The sequence below is a fragment of the Pinus tabuliformis genome, chromosome 6, assembly GCF_031772625.1.
Source record: "Pinus tabuliformis cultivar Carrire ecotype Pingquan chromosome 6, CPIR1, whole genome shotgun sequence".
In the NCBI taxonomy this organism is placed as follows: Eukaryota; Viridiplantae; Streptophyta; class Pinopsida; order Pinales; family Pinaceae; genus Pinus; species Pinus tabuliformis.
Window position 1 is genome coordinate 1296175428 of NC_142292.1, and position 16914 is coordinate 1296192341.

Here is a 16914-nt window from a genome sequence, read left to right on the forward strand (position 1 = left end):
GAATGTAAGGTAGAGTAGATTTCATTTTGTAATTTTTCTTTGATTTCATTATGTCATTTGATTGCTTTCAAGTTTGATAGTTTAGATTTTCCATTCATGCAACTTCAATTCATGTAAGTGTGTTCAACCAATTGATTGTAGATTAGTTTTTCTTTACATGTTTTTGCATCAACTAGTGACATGAGATTTACCTCTCTGCTGACTTTGTTTTTTTTAGCTTTTCAATTTCGGTTATGCTTTGATTTCAGCCTTATTCATTTGCTTTGTTAGTTAGGTTAGATATCAGATTGCTCAAGTTGTTGATGATTACCTCTGAAAGCCATAGCAAGACTAACTGGCGAGGGGTCGGACTATGAATTGATGTGATTTGATTTTAAGTTTACTTTTCTGCAATTAGATATCAAATTGCTCAAGTTGTTGATGATTACCTCCGAAAGCCATAGCGAGACTAACTGGCGAGGGGTCAGACTATGAATTGATGTGATTTGATTTTAAGTTTACTTTTCTGCAATTAGATATCAGATTGCTCAAGTTGTTGATGATTACCTCCGAAATCCATAGAGAGACTAACTGGTGAGGGGTCAGACTATGAATTGATGTGATCTGATTTTAGTTTTACTTTTCTGCAATTAGATATCAGATTGCTCATGTTATTGATGATTATCTTCGAAAGCCATAGCTTAGACTACCTGGCGAGGAATCAGACTATGAATGATGTGATTTGATTTTACTTTTTATTGGTTTGCAGTTTTTGATTTGTTTGAGTGCAATAGCTTAACTTTTATTTCCGTATTTAGACAAGCAGCAGAGACAGTGATTTCATGATCAGTATTTCATCTTTTGCTTGATTAAAGTAGCTGCATACTTACACTTTTGTTTAAGTACTAATTCCATCAATAACATGTTTTAAGATCTTTTGAAGTGCTAAGTTTTGGAAGTTACCATTAGGGACATAGACCTTGTCTTGAAATCTACATCCATACTTGACCTTTAAAAGTATTCTTAAGACCTTAGAATAGGATTTCCATTTGCATTAAATAATTTAGGAGATCAACAAGAACAAAACCCCAAAACAAAATAAAATCTATAAAACAACGAAGTAAGAAAAATATTAACTAAGCACATATGGTGCACCACACTTCATCAGTTTACGATACCCGGATTGATGATTTATGTAGAGCAATTTAAGACGTTAAATTGACTAGGCATAAGGTGGCAGAAGACTCATTCCACAATGTAACGAAAGAACCGAACTGACGAAGCGAGTTGGCATAGCTGTAGGAGGACAAGTGGCCACTCCCTGTGGACCTGATGATGACACCAAACAAGGAACTCCAAGCGAAGTTGTAGCAGGCGATCCGATGGGAAGTGGAAGAGGAATCGAACAGCCATGGGAACGAATGGCCTTAAAGCCGTGCACAGGTAAAGCAGAGGACACCTAACACTGGAACCCAGAGAGGAAGACAGGAGGGAAAAGGGAAGAAGATAAAGAAAACAAAGGAAAGACAGTGAAGCAAAGCAAAACGGAAGACAAAGGGCCGAGCTGACCAAAGGCAGCATCGAGCACCAGAAAGCTTGAGGGATTCAAGCCATCCCAGAGAGGATCTTTCCAAACTAAGCACCACATCAGGCTCCTTCCATTAAAGACCAGAAAGGTCACAGAGCTGGTAAGGAAAAGAGTCTGTGTACTCTAGTGGCTTGGGGCATCCAAGAACCACCCTGCCAAGCAAATTATGTTCAAGAGACTCACATTGAGCTCCTTCATTGTAATTCTCTGCTTTAAGACACAATAAAATAAGGCCACCACTGAGAGCTAGACCGGAGACGTAGCCCTGGATGATAGGGTGAACTCCTTATTAAATTCTTGTGTTCTTATATTGCTTACTGTATTTCTCTGCTGTTTTCCATTTCAAGTGTCTGTGTATTTACAATCTGATCGATCCATTGCCTAAATAACATAGACACACACTAGCACATGAGTCTGTAATACCTTTATTCAATAAATCTTTAACTGAGGTCACTCATAGGGTGATTATCAGATCAAGTGGTATCAGAGCTCTAGGCTGTAAAGGTTAGACAAGCTTGTGTTGGTTTAGTTGTTGAATGCTCACTAGATCAAAGCTCAAATTAGGAGGAGAGTTGGTGGAAACTAATCCTAAAATTGGGAGAGTCTATCCTCAGAAGACAATGTTAGAAGAAGGTTCTATGGGGCCAGACCCTCAATTCATAGAAAGCTTCCTAGCCATAAAGTCTATGGTAGAAGAAATGTATAGGGACTTTAGAAAACATAAGGCTGAAGATTCATCAGGTTCTAAACAAGACAAAGAAGAAGATGAGTCTCACTTCCATGACCACTCCAAGGGAAAAGGGAAGGAGGAAAGCTTTCTCACACCTCCTAATAGCCCTGTGCACAACAAGAAGGCATCTTTGATCAAGCTAGATGTTAAATTTGATTTACCTATATATGATGGAGAGTTAAATGCTGAAAAGTTGGAAAATTGGATTAGACAAATTGATGTTTATTGCAGGGTATAGAACATAGACTCAAACAAGAGTAAGATTCAGCTGGCAAGCCTACGCCTAGGAGGCACTGCCTTGGTTTGGTGGGAAGGCAGAGCTCAAGCTGATATGAAAAGACATGGTAAGACCATCTCTATCTGGAGTGAATTTGTTTCTGCAATCAAAAAGCAGTTCTATCCATTGGCCTACATGCAACAAGCCATGATGAGTTGGCAAACTCTTCGGCAATTGAAAAGGAAAAGTGTGCAAGGGTACACTCAAGAATTTAGGAAGAGAGCATTGATTCTAGGAATCTCACTAGACTCACCAGAAACTCTTTTGAAGTACATTGGTGTTCTACACAGCTACATGAGGCATACCATCCTCATGTTCAATCCCACTAGTATAGATGAGGTATCTGTACAAGCTACTCATCTAGAAGCTAGAGGAAAGAATGGAAATCTAGAAGTTGGGGGATCATCCCAACCCACTGCAAGCAAGAGCAAGGAGAAAAGAAAGCAGAAGTGGAAAACAAGGAAGGCTAACACTGCACATAAAAGCAAAGCTTCATGCACTCACTGTAAAAAGGATGGGCATGATGATGAGCATTGTTGGATTCTGCATCCAGAGCTGAGACCTAAGAAGTTCGAGGGAATGAAGAAGAAGACTGTTGCAGCTATTCAGAAGGATTTGGGGTCAGACTCGGGAGATGAAACAACCATTTCAGCCACAGGTATCAAAGGTAAGAATTCTGAAGAATCTACTAGCAATTCTGCTCAATCTGTTATTGATGAAGAAAATGAGAGAAAAATACATGAGCTTTCCCATATTCGAGTTGTTTCCAAATATCAAAAGATTGATACTTTGTTTGATAGTGGCTCACAAGAAAATTTAATTTCTGAAGCAATTGTAAAGAAATTTGGATTAGCAACCACACCTCACAAGAAACCATACCCATTAGGATGGTTGAATGATAAAGCACAACTACAAGTGACTAAACAGTGCAAACTCAAGTTTTCTTTTGGGTCAGCATTTGTAGATGAGGTGGAGTTAGACATAGTTCCTTTGGATATATGTGGAATGGTTTTAGGAAGTCCTTACTTGTATGATAGAAAATCTATTTTCTATAGAGCTGAGAACAAGTATCTACTTGTGAAAGATGGAATCGAATACTTTGTAAGAGCTAATAAACTCAAGAATAATTATACTCTCATAAACTCAGGGCAGATGAAAAGAATGATAAATTCATGCAAACAATTCTTACTGGTGGAGGAAAAGAAACCTAATAAAACCAATATATTTGAGGGCTATAATGCTGAGCAGCAAGCTGATATAGAAAAGGTTGTTTCAGAGTATGATGTCTTATTTCAAGAACCTAAAGGTCTGCCACCCAAAAATGAAATAGCACATGATATTATTTTGCAGCAAGATGTTCCATTGCCTAACATTGGAATGTACAGGTTGTCAGCTTTAAAGGATGCTGAAATCAAGAAGCAGGTGCAGGAGTTGCTCGAGAAGGGTTTCATCAGGCCTAGCACATCAGCATGCGGGTCACCAATCGTTTTGGTGAGAAAGAAAGGTGGCTCGTGGAGAATGTGCATTGATTACCGAGCACTGAATAAGATAACGATCAAAAATCGTTATCCCCTTCCTCGCATAGATGATCTCTTAGATCAATTGAAGGAAGCTGTTTATTTCACCAAGCTAGACTTGCACAGTGGATACCATCAGGTCAAAGTTGCAGAGCAAGATGCATGGAAGACTGCTTTCAAAACAAAGCAGGGATTGTATGAGTGGCTGGTTATGCCTTTTGGCTTAACTAATGCTCCTACTACTTTCATGAGATTAATGAATGATGTACTCAGACCTTTTCTTGATGATTTTGTTATTGTGTATCTAGATGACATTCTGATTTTTAGTAAAACGTGGGAAGAACACTTAAAGCATGTTAAGCAGACACTAGATGTTTTGAAAAGAGAAAAACTTCATGTTAAACTCTCAAAATGTGAATTTGGCAAAACATCTCTAAACTACTTGGGTCATATAGTAGGGGGTTGAGAATTGAAGATAGATCCCTCTAAAGTGACAGTCATTGTAAACTGGCCTAAACCCAAGTCTGCTACGGAAGTGAGAAGCTTCTTAGGAGTAGCACAATATTGGAGGAAGTTCATTTCTAACTTTTCCTCAATTGTAGCTCCCTTACATGCTTTAACCGGATTGAACAAGGTCTTTCAGTGGGGAGGCAAACAACAGAAATCCTTCGACACCTTGAAAGAAAATATTAGTACAGCACTTATACTAGCACTGCCTGATCTGCAAAGACCATTTGAGATCCAAACTGATGCCAGTGACTATGCCATGGGAACAGTGTTGACACAACACGGTAAACCCATATGTTATCATTCTGAGACTTTTAATCCTGCAGTAGTTAACTATCCTACATATGATAAAGAATTGTATGCATTAGTTCAGAGTATGAAAAAGTGGAAACATTACTTAATGGGCAAAGAGACAGTAATACATACTGATCATCAACCACTTCAATATTTATACTCCCAAACTAAGTTGCAGCAATCAATACATTACAGATGAATGGGTTTTCTACAACAGTTTCATTTAGTCATCAAATATAAAAAGGGCATACATAACAAAGTTGCAGACATGTTATCTAGACCCATTATAAATGCATCTACTATACTTAAGCATAATTTTGTGCTACATGAAAGCTACATTGAACAATATGCTCAAGATATAGACTTTAAAGATGTATATGCAACTTTGAGTCAAGGCAAAAGAGTAGAAGAATTGGATTATCATGTAAAAGACCGACTCTTATATCATTGTGGGAAACTCTACGTTCCACAAACTGAGAGAGTAAAGATAATTAGGGAAGCACATACTTCTCTGATATCAGGTCACTTTGGAGTAAGTAAAACAGTTGCACAATTGCAAAGATTTTGTTATTGCCCAAAAATGAATGAGACAGTTTCTAGATATGTAAGAGGATGTACTATGTGTGCTAAAAGCAAGCCCAGCAACAGAAAACTAGGCTTATACACTCCATTGCTAGTACCTTCTCATCCTTGGGAAAGTGTTTCCATGGATTTTATTGGAGGGCTGCCTAAATCTGGGAAAGGTCATTATTATCTATATGTTGTTGTGGATAGGTTCAGCAAAATGTGTATTTTGATACCTTGTAATAAACATATTACAGCTGAACAGACTGCAAAATTGTTCTTTGAACATGTATGGGTTCATTTTGGGTTACCCACTTCTATTTTATCTGATCGAGACACCCGATTTGTGGGGAATTTTTGGTCAAATCTGTGGGAAATGATGGACACCAAACTGAAGAAAAGCACAGCTTTTCATCCACAAACTGATGGCCAGACAGAAGTAGTTAACAGGCAGTGATGCAGTTACTGAGAGGATATTGCAGCAAGCATCCTAAGCTTTGGGATGAACATTTATGTTATGTGCAGCATGCTTACAACAGAGCAAGACATTCTTCTACACAGAGATCTCCTTTTGAAACCTGTTTTGCTTTCACACCAAGGTCTCCTTTGGATTTTGTCTTTGGTAGAGATACCATGGTTGATGGACACAATGATGTGGATAGGGCAACTAGGTTCATTGAACAGATCCAAGAGATCCACCAGGCAGTATAGGAATAGCTGGAAAAGAGCCAAGCCAAGTACAAGGTTTGGCATGACAAGCATCAGATGGAGCATAGTTTTCAAGTTGGTGACCAGATCTAGCTGTATATCAAAAAGGACAGGATGCAAGGTGAAGGTAAGAAGCTAAAGCCTATCAGGTATGGACCTTTCAAAATACTTGAGAAGATTGGTAAGAATGCTTTTCGCCTTGATCTACTAGCTTACATGCACATTTACTCAGTCGTAAATGTAGATTGCTTGAGATTTTTTGAACCTTAAATGATTGAGGAACATGAAGAGTAGAGTCAATTCCCTTCTATCGATGACCTGCTACCTGAATATCTTAATGAATTGCAGGAAGACACAGTACTGGACAGGAAGGTGAGGACGACGTGTAGGGGAGATGTGGAGTACCTCAGGATTAGGCTCAAAGGTTCAAAGCCGAGCAGTGCAAAGTGGCTTGAGATTAGACAAGTAAGAAAACAATTCCATCACTTAGTCGATGCTTAAAAACAAACTTTTTGTGGTCCGAAAGCTTTTTCAGTGGGAAGGTCGTGATCCGAATTGGATCCATGAAGAATTGTCAAAAGGACCATGATTGTATCAGGTTGGGACGGACATCAAAGAATTAAGAAACAGCAGTCAAAAACACCTCTAAACAGTGGCAGTTAGTAGCCAGCATGGAGTGACAAGGACCTCGGTCAAAGTGTGTTGACTGAGGCCCATGGAGACTGCGCAGGAGGCGAAACTAGCCCCTGGGAGGCCCGGATCGAGAAACAGAGGCAGTTTTTGATGCGCGATTAGCGGCGCCTAGTGCTAATCGCGCATCACAAGGCAAAACCCCTTGAAATGGGAAGGCCTTGAGTGCTCATTCGCATGAAGAGCTGGGAGAACCATGGGGAAAAGGCTAAAGGACAAGGCAGGACCAACACTCTAAAAACCGACAGTATTGATCGAGGGCACCCTCAAGCGGTAAGCGGAATTGGCGAAAATGGAGCGATTCCACTCAGCACCCGACGCGTGGCAAGCGAAGGAGAGAGAAAACCACCGTTGATCGCATGTTAACGGTCGAGCAAGTCAACCGCACGAAACATGCGTATGGTGTCGGATCTGGAGGCCCCAGATCTAACAACTGAGATCACGCCTGATGGGAAAGTGGAATCAATGGGGGATTAAGCCACAATTTATAAGAATTTGACATCCGATTTGACTACCAAGGTGGTAGAAGACTCATTCCACGATGTAACGAAAGAACCGAACCGACGAAGCGAGTTGGCGCAGCTGCAAGAGGACAAGTGGCCACTCCCTGTGGGCCTGATGATGACGCCAAACAGGGAACTCCAAGCAAAGCTGTAGTAGACGATCTGATGAGAAGTGGAAGCGGAATCGAACAGCCATGGGAACGAATGGCCTTAAAGCCATGCACAGGTAAAGCAGAGGACATCGAACACCAGAACCCAGAGAGGAAGATGGGAAGGAAAAGGGAAGAAGATAGAGAAAACAAAGGAAAGACAGTGCAGCAAAGTAGAATGGAAGATAGAGGGCCGAGTTGACCAAAGGCAGCATCAAGCACTAGAAAGCTTGAGGGATTCAAGCCATCCCAAAGAGGATCTGTCCAGACTGAGCACCACATTGAGCTCTTTCCATTAAAGACCAGAAAGGTCACAGAGTTGGTAAGGAAAAGAGTTTATGTACTCTAGTGGCTTGGGCATCCAAGAACCACCCTGCCAAGAAAATTCTATTTAGGAGACTCATATTGAGCTCCTTCATTGTAATTCTCTGCTTTAAGAAACAATAAAAGAAGGCCACCACTGAGCGCTGGACCGAAGACGTAGCCCTGGAGGATAGGGTGAACTCCTTATTAAATTCTTGTGTTCTTATATTGCTTACTATATTTCTCTACTGTTTTCCATTTCAAGTGTCTGTGTATTTGCAATCTGATCAATCCGTTGCCTAAATAAACACACACCAGAACTTGAGTCTATAATACCTTTATTCAATAAATATTTAACAGAGGTCACTCATAGGGTAATTATCAGATCACTCCCACAGTGTGTCTCTTCCCACGTAATGGAACATCATCGATAGTGGCATAATCTGGAACCCCTCGAGTTATTGCCTCCAGATTGCACTCCATCTCAGCTAAGGGGTCAACCCCTTCCTCATAGTCCGCACCCACTATCGGATGAGCTCGTCGTGCTATTGGCGACATGCTTGGTGGTCTCGCTGGTCCCACATCTGCACATTTATCATAAGTTGAGTCTCAGTTTACACTTTTTTAAAATCATAAAACTTGAAAAAATCCAAAAAAAACAATCTTTTACCTGCATTGGTCCACTGTTCACCTAGTGGTAGAGGTAGATCTAGATCCCACCTAAAATTTGTGCCAGCATAAGCATAGTCATCTACCACGAGTAGTTGGTGTTCAAGCCAAGCAAAGAATTGTAGTGGATAATGCATATGTTGACCCATGCCTCCTCGAGGCATGAGCTCGCTCCATCTCACGAGTCTCGAATCTCGGGGGGCAGGATGTGGTACTTCTACCCACTGGTACCAGAAGAGGGGCACTCGCTCCAAAAATAAGGTCACCAGTATAGCACTGATGCTTACCCTTGTTTAGTTGTCACTTCATGTTTGCCAAAAGGCCTCCACACCAGTTGAAGACAGTGGGGGTCAAACATGTGATAGCATATTGGAACTGAGACTTTGAAGCCTCATGCAAGGCTTGTGTGTCGGATACACGCACCATGGTGAACAAAATCATTCTCAAGACGAGGTTGTTGGTGATTTTTGCTATCTTCACCTTACCTCCGTTGGTTATTTCGGCACCAGGACAATATCTCTGGACTAGACTCCTTGTGCTCTCGCCTCCTAGGCGAGACCCAAAGAGTTGAACTACTTCTCCTCAATGAGATAATCCTGTGATGAAATAGATGTCCATCTCCTCAAGTTCTAGTTCTTTCCCTTTTATGATGAAGATATCTTGATCTACATCCCAAAGGCTAATCAAATAAGGTAGTAATTCCACCTGAGCCCTCAACCCTATGGTCTTGAAGAATTTTAGCAGTCCACAATCCCTCAAAGCATTTATGCATGCAGGGTCTTGAGCTGCTTGATGATCTTCAACCTCATGGCCTCTTTCTTTCCACTCCAAGACCATATTCTCCTGCAAAACAACATTTAAACACTTATTAATGCCTTTTTCATGGATCAAAATCATCATTTTTTGCTTAAAAGAGAGTTTTATTTCTTTAAAAATTTCCCTCGGCGCCATCACGCCTGTTTTTACAAACAGTGTGATGGCATCGTGCGAGCCTTTAGGCTCAAGCGCGACTATCGCGGGTCCGATGACCATACCTGCGATGGTCGTCGGCAGACTAAATTTTTTTAATCCTCTTTCTAACATAAAAAAAAAAATAATAATAATAATAATAATAAATAATAAATAAATAAATAACAAATAAATAAAATAAAATAAAATAAATAAAAATAAAAATAAAAAATAAAAAATAAATAAAATAAAAATAAATAAATAAATATCGTTTAAAATGCATAAAAAAAAAATAAAATGCAAGAGCGGGGATGAGGCTCTTACTTTTCGCAGACGGTTCATGAAACGGTACCCTGGATCTCCTGCAACAGCCACTGGAAAATCAAGAGAATTAAGGCACTAAAGGCAATTTCAGAGCTCAGTTTGGTAAAATGGTAAACAATGAAATTGCTTTTACCTATTTATAAGTTTTGAAGGTTATTTTGTCAAATATTTTCATAATATTTTAATATTTTCTCTCGATATCGGTGATGGGTGTGTTTCTTGTGCAGTTACAGGTGCCTTCAATGTGAACAGTGATTATTATTGACCGATTTTGGGAGTTTCATTTTATATCTTTTTCAAACTCATTAAATAAATGAAAAAGGAACCCCACCGTAGTCATCTTTGAGCTCTTTTCTGACTCTCGAAAATTGAAAATATTGTCAAGTACTTGTCATTTTGAACTCGTTAAAGTAAATGAATCGAGATCACCTCAGTATACGTTTACCCCTTTTTCGGGCTAAGATTGACTATTTACGAAAAATTTACACCTTGGTCAACATGGTCAAGAGGTTCCCTTGGATATTGTTTTCTATCTTTTCAGGTTCAAGGGACAAATTATGAAAAGGGACATGATGGAGTTTTCTTTTTCATTTCTTTTTCAAACCCTCTAAATATGAAAAAGATACCGAGCTATTCTTACATCGAGCTCGTTAAAACTTTGCGATGAAAGACTCGTCACCATGATGAGACCGAGATTCTCCTTCCTAGGGCTCGTAAAACTTACTAGGATGGATTCATTCAAAGAATGAACTTACATGACAATCATATGTTATCCCCTTCAAGATTGTGATAAAAAATAATTGGGGTACTCGCTAGAAATAGCAGGGAAAAATGAAGATGAGACATCCTTTGTATAGGCAGTGTGTCGATCTTGAACATGACACTCTTCTGCTCTCGTGTTGTGTTTGGGATATCATCATTCAGTCACTTGTCCTCCCGGGTTTGGGTGATCCATTTTGCCTCTCATTTTACTATTCCACACTATCATCATGACCTTTATTCCTATGTTGAGTTAGATGCTGCCACACTTCGAAGTCTTGTCACCAATATGTTTAAGAGAAGTCCAATCTACAGTTATTTACCTATACATAGTTTGAGTCATTATTACAGTCATGAATATTAATCCACCTTATTCCTTGTTTCATGTCGATGATTGGGGATTCATCATTGCCCTCCTTCAACGGGTCCTTTCCTGTTGACTTCATCTCATTATTCAGGAAGATGACTTAGGAAATCCCTTTCAGTACCTTAGCGCTGGCATGCCCTAATGGCCAGTTCTTCACATCCAATGACAGGTCTTCATTATTGGCTTTTGATTAGGTGATTCCACGAATCTTCGACCTTAGCTTCATTATCACGTTCATGGATTGTACCTTGAGATCCATTGTCATTATTGGTGGTTTCTCTCATGCCTATTAATAGTCCACATCATTGGTTGGTAATCATGTGGTTTTCTAGCATGTTCAACTTCAATACTTTTATTCGCATGTTAGAATTCGTACATTGTTCGGGTCGGGATGAAGCGCAAGACCCTGAGTCTTCTCTATTATTACTTAGGCTACATGGAGTTATATGACATTCATGATTGTACACATGTTTCTACTATACATATGGTTGTGACCATACCGTGAGACATCATATTTATAATGATCCTTGTTATCTGGATGGTTGTGCCCATACCATGGATATTTTATCTAGTCTTCATCATCCAGATGGCTACGTCCATGCCTTGGATTCATGTCTTGATCTCAGATATGTATATGTGTATGCGTACTTGATTTTCAGGTCTTCTGACAGTGCACCTCCTCGTCCTTGCCAAAATCTCGTAAAGCATCTCAGCCATCACTCCTCGTTCTGTCTTCATGCTTTAGGGGGAATCTTTTACACAATATTTTGTCATGCCTCCTGCACTTCCCTATGACATACCCTGAAGTGCCCCAAACATGGTCATTATACAGTATACTCATCCATGTATATAGTTTAGATCCCTCTAACTTTGCTTGGAAAACATCTCGTGCTTTCCTTGAAGAAATAGCTCTTAAAACCCTAAAATGAGGGTCATCACCCTTATGAAGCTCAAAACCCTGATGATCGCCTGTTGCACCATGTTAGGCCAGTGACGGCATCACTCTGTTCCCTTTGATACCCACGATGGTCTCAAAACGGAATTTTTCCCAAAGAGGATGAGAAGCTTCGTGATCTAGAAGCTTCCAAAGCGGGGAGCTGGAGGTGGTTCCGCATAGATGAAGTCGAATCCTCTTAATTTAACCTCTTGGTCTCATCCCTATGAGCTACCTCCTTCATATGTGTGCCTAATCCTATCTTTGGAAGAGTCATAACTCCCTCTCTTAGCCTATACATTCCTCCTCTCCCATTCCCAAATGGTTGATCTATGTCCATTTGCACCCCTATGTTGAGCTTGTGCTCAGAGGCTATTCTTTAGACTTGGAGAAGGAGTGTTTGGAGAATTTCTTGGCTTGGACTTGGATTACCACTCAAGGAGAGCCTTTCAACATCAAGGCTATGGTTGTAAGCTTCCATTTATTATTTAAATAATATACAACTACCGGTTCATCTTCCCAAAATATATATGTTCATGTATGTATTAGCTTGGCATTCCTTGATCAGCTAAGTAGGTTACTATTGGATTTGCTATTGGTTTTGGCATGCTTTGTTGTCTCTTAATCACTTGTGAAAGTACATAAGTGCTGAAATAAGTAGGAACAAGTCCATGACACAAGCAGTTCGAGGATCTCGACAAAGGAAATCGAAATAGCATCAGAATGAGGTAGGTCATCTATCTCGTTCTAATTTTCAATTATAATCTAGAAAAATGTCTATTTGGTTGTCACTTCAGTTTCTAGACCCACTCATTGGGCTATAGGGATCATCTCTATCTGCAGAGAGGATTAACCTTGTCAACAGGGCCATAAAATTTTGACTGGCTTGGTAGGTTTTTTTCTGTAGTAAAATTTAGGGCATTGGCATCTCCCAATTTAAAGAAATATAAATCATCCAATAATATAGACCAAAGGTGAGAGTGAGAGTATTGGTACCTTCCTAGCACCACACAAATACATGCAAATAATAACTTGCTCATGTGTACATGCCCTACCCCACTTTGGAATTGAACATGTGACTTACATACTTAGCCATTAGGCCCACTAAAACTATATCACACAACCATATAAATTATAAAGTTGGTGAGCTTCTATAGACATCAAAACACTTAACTCATGATACATCTCACATTACAAAGGCTAAAATATATCATAAAAATTAATTAAATTATCAATTTATTATGATTATTATATACATTAAAAAAAAACATGTAGCAAGATTCTAAACCATGGAGATTCTTAAATTGTAAATTGGCTTTGTTACAATACCATGGGCCAATACATTACTAATACCACATGCCCAACATACCATAACTCATGCATATCACATTTTTTTTAATCATAATCAATTTAATTAAAAAGGAAAAATGGGCATAACTACTTTTGAGATAAATCTCAACTTTCGATCTCTAACTACATATAATAATATTCTAAAATATTCCATGGAGGTTGAATCCCTACCATCCACCTACTAATTATTGATAATTAAATTAAATTTTATAAGTCAGATTCTAAAAGAGACATGTCTATCAACATAATAATTAGATTTGGTAGGTTATTAGAAGAGAAATGTTGCTTGTTATTCAAAAAATAAGTGATTGTTTGTTTAAAAATGCTAAAATTGATAGAAGATTCACATAGTTTGAAGGATCACTAGTTTTAACTAATTGACACTTACAATCTCTATGCAGAAGTGTCACACTACACTAGTTGATACATTCTTTATTAAACTTAAAATAAATGTCATCATAAACTAAAATTAGATCCACTTAAAACTTTAGATAAATCAAGATAAGTCATATTTCCTAAATATTACAAGGAAATTTATCAAATTCTTATTTTTACGTTGTAAGGCATTTCCCTTTGGGAAGAACTCCCCCAATTTCCACTCTACAACATTATTCACTATCAAATCCATTGTTAGATGATTGAACAATGGTTTGTCATTAGATTAAAACATTAAGCATTATTAAAAAAAAAAAAAAAAATAGTTAGAAATTAATAATACTTAACAAAAAATTGCAGAGCCCCTGCTCAGCGTGAACAGTCAACTACGTAGTGGGAGAGAAAGCATATATGTGGAAGGATAACTGCGATAGCCTCCTTTGTCACTTGCACCTGCCCCTATATCCGAATAAGGTAGCTATTCAGCCACTGACGACGACGAAGCTGAGTTTTGGATGGATGAAGTGGGGCGCACCCAATGGCTGGGTTTGTTGGTTATTAGTTAGGGCTATCTAGTCTCCTAGGTTTATCATACTTTCCTTTAAAGTCATCCATTTGTTTCTTTATTTCCTCTATTCATTGGTTCTTCTAGAAAATTTGTTGTTATGTTCTGTGACGATTGGAAATTTTGTTCTATGACAATTAGAGATTTCAGGGTAGCATATTCGCTTCTTCTTCCAAAAAAATTCTTTCTCTTTCTTGTGTGAGGTAAGTCCTATTTCTCTTTTCTTATTTCTTTGATGGATGCTTAATTAATCCCTAACTGTAACAATTTTTCCAGCTTGAATTTTGTCAACTGTACATTTTCGACCGCTTATATAGTAGTCAAAATGCCATATATGTTTCCCCAAAAAACTTCATTGATCCATAACCTCTTCTACCTATGACAAAATATTTAACCTGACAACAATAATCAGGTTCCGCACTCTCTTTCACTGCTAATTCTTATATTGTTGGTTCCATATAGTAGTCAGAATGCCAAAGCTTTGGCATAAGAACTTCAATTTTTGTAGCATGCATATAAGTTATGGCAGCTTCACCATTTATATTTCTAGATATTAACACATATCCATATGCCAAATATTTGGCATAAGAGCTTCATTTTTTGTAGCATGCATATCAGTTACGGTAGCTTCACCATTTCTATTTCTAGATATTGACACATATCTAGACCCTTTAGGGTAAATTTCTTCCAGAGAAACATTTTGTCTTGTAAAATATTTTGAGGTAAACTTATCAATGGATTTTGATGGCAGAGGACTGTTATAAAGGTCTGCATTATCAATATCAACACTTGGCCATGTATTGGTAGCACCTATCAAATAGAAAAACAATTAGTCAAAAACATCATAAACCAAGGGAGGGAATTTTGAATAAGATAAATACATCTTTTTATTTTTCCCTACACCATATTAGAAAAATTGAGATGAACAAGATGATCAAGAAGATTAGTAATACATACTTTGAGGTTCTTGTGCAGAGGAATTTTCAAGGCTAGGTTGTCCAGCGATAATCTCCACTTCCTGTGTCCGACAATGTTCCTGTAATTTCTACACAAACAATTATTTTATCATTAAATTTATACAAATTCAAAGTAGGCACGCAAACAAAATCTTGAAAGATTCACCCACTACCTTAACTTCAATGACTCGAGTACATTTTGGATAGCTTTTCATAATCTAGAAGCTTTGTTTAGCATGTGAGTTCATTTTCCAGAATTTTCAGATTACAAAAAATTATTAATGAATTACCTAAATATTGGGTCTATGTTTTATGAATCTTCCTATGTTCATGTCTACCTGTTAGAGGCATCTACCATCACCTATTGACTCTACAGAAAATAACTTGTGAAATTTTATTTTGTATTATTTTTATTGTAGTTAATTTTTTGTAAATTTACATTATCTCTAAGGATTACGTTTCCCCTAGTTGGACCTTCAAAATACTTTTTTCTTAAGAATATCCCAAGTAAATTCCCTCTTGTTGAAGAGTAGCCACACGAAAATTTATAAATTGATCTTGGTTATGTAGGTTGTAATCTACGAGTCCCATATCTCTATAGCTTGACCCGTTGAATCGCTCACGCTCATGGTTGAAAGAAAGGTTGACCCATGCCTTTACAGAGGTTTTACAATAGTTTATTCACTCTTCACAATTCTACAAGAATGTTGCAAATCAATTTTCTAAGTAAACCTAAGACTTAATGCACGGTATCCTGGTCTATGGGGTAAGGCATATCCAACAATAGAAATACATCATGAAGCTTAGTTAATAGAAATCTGACAAATGATGAAATCACAGGTATTTATGGATATTGACACATATCCAGATGCTAAATCTTTGGCATAAGAGTTTCAATTTTTGTAGCATGCATATAAGTTATGGCAGCTTCACCATTTCTATTTTTGGATATTGACACATATCCAGACCCTTTAGGGTAAAGTTCTTCCAGAGAAACATTTTTTCTTGTAAAAGATCCTAAGGTAAAATTATCAATGAATTTTGATGGCAGAGGAATGTTATAAAGGTCTACATTATCAGTATCAACATTTGTCCATGTATCGGTAGTGCCTATCAAATAGAAAAACAATTAGTCAAAAACATCAAAAACCAAGGGGGAGAATTCTAAATAAGATAAATACATCATTTTATTTTTCCCTACACCATATTAGAAAAATTGAGATGAACAAGATGATCAAGTATATTAGTAATACATACTTTGAGGTTCTTATGCAGAGGAATTTTCAAGGCTAGGTTGTCCAGCAATAATATCAACTTCCTATGCCTAACAGTGTTCCTACAATTTCTACACAAACAATTATTTTATCATTAAATATATACAAATTCAAATCAGGCACGCAAATAAAATTTTGAAACATTCACCCACTACCTTAACTTCAATTACTTGAGTACATTTTGGATAGGTTTTCATAATCTATAAGCTTTGTTCCGCATTTCAGTTCATTCTCCATAATTTCCAATTATAAAAAAAATATTAATGAATTACTTGAATATTGGGTCTATGTTTTCTGAATCCTCCTATGTTCATGTCTACCTATTAGAGGCAACTACCATCACCTACTAAGTCTAGATGGACAAGAATTTGTGAAATTTTGTTTTGTGTTATTTGTATTGTAGTTAATTTTTTGTAAATTTACATAAGCCCTAAGGATTGTGTTTCCCTTGGTTGGGCCTTCAAAATACCTTTTTTTGAAGAATATCCCAAGAAAATATCCTCTTGTTGAAGAGTAGCCACACTAAAATTTATAAATTGATCTTGGTTTTGGGGGTTGTAATCCACGAATCCCATATCTCTAGA

General features: G+C 37.8%; 1 pseudogene; it reads right to left on the reverse strand.

Annotated features, from left to right (window-relative positions):
* Window positions 1-14653: 14653 nt before the first annotated feature.
* Window positions 14654-16914, reverse strand: part of LOC149263364 (uncharacterized) — a 101430-nt pseudogene continuing 99169 nt past the window's right edge.